Source organism: Apium graveolens, chromosome 5 (assembly GCF_009905375.1).
Source record: "Apium graveolens cultivar Ventura chromosome 5, ASM990537v1, whole genome shotgun sequence".
Classification (NCBI taxonomy): Eukaryota; Viridiplantae; Streptophyta; class Magnoliopsida; order Apiales; family Apiaceae; genus Apium; species Apium graveolens.
In genome coordinates, this window is record NC_133651.1 from 303,418,275 (window position 1) to 303,419,335 (window position 1,061).

Consider the following 1,061-nt stretch of genomic DNA (forward strand, 5'->3'; position numbering starts at 1 on the left):
ATGCTGTTGCCTTTGATTTTGGTTTTAAAGTACATTTTCTTGTTCCATGGATAATCCAGAGGGATTGAACTGGAAAATATTTTGAGTGTGTCCAACAATACCACAAATCTCGTATGAGACAACTGTAGATGAAGTTCTAGAATCCAATTGCTCAATCTTCTTAACCATTGTCTGTATCGTAGTATTCAACATGGTTAGCACATCAACATCATACTTACCTCCCTTCTTAGGATGATTTCTATCGCTGTATGGATAGTTATCATTAGACGCCATATCATCTAACAAAGCTTTCGCATTCTCAATGTTCTTCTTCATAATAGATCTACCAAAAGCAGCATAAAAAAATTCAGAATTCTTGTGTTAACCCATTGTCGAATGTCTGGATCAACAACCAGCCAGGAATGCCATGGTGAGGACATTATCTCTGAATCCTTTTGTATCTTTTCTACACATCATGAAGAGACTCCTCATCATCTTAATGAAAGTTAGATATGTCATTCCTGAGTTTTGCAGTCTTCTTCTGACTGAAAATTTTGAGTAGAAAGGCCTTTGTTAAACCATCCAAAATAGTGAACAGGTTTCTAAAGGAAAATTCAGCAGCAGACTTTTCTTCAATAAGTTTAGGCCACTCCAGACTCTGTAAATTGAAAGATAATTCCTTTAGATTCGTATGGGCTATTAAATCGTCAAATTCTGACTTCTGGAACTCAAGATATGGCCTAAACAGTGAATTGCGCGCATGCAGTCCAACAAATCCGAATTTCCTTCTAATAAATCTCCAAATTAAACTCTAATTCTCCAATCCATCCAAGTTTAGTATTTCCTTGCTTCCTACAATAAAACATTAAAATCTAATTAATAAAAATCTAAATCGACGCAAAATATAACAAATATGAGGAATAAAATATATAATATATATATATATATATATATATATCCTATGACCTTTTATTTCCAGTATTTTGGTCCTTCAGGACTTTCATTCAATAGATGCTCGTACACTGGCCGACCTTATTCCTCCATCTACTACTAAGTACTAGGAACATTTCTTTCATGTCCTA

The 1,061-nt window shown here is 34.2% G+C and overlaps 1 non-coding gene across 1 annotated transcript; it reads left to right on the top strand.

Moving 5' to 3' along the window:
* Positions 1-401: 401 nt before the first annotated feature.
* LOC141663223 (small nucleolar RNA R71) lies at positions 402-508 on the top strand. Its single transcript, XR_012551302.1, has one exon. It is a non-coding gene; the product is annotated as a small nucleolar RNA R71 (small nucleolar RNA).
* The last annotated feature ends 553 nt before the right edge of the window (positions 509-1,061 follow it).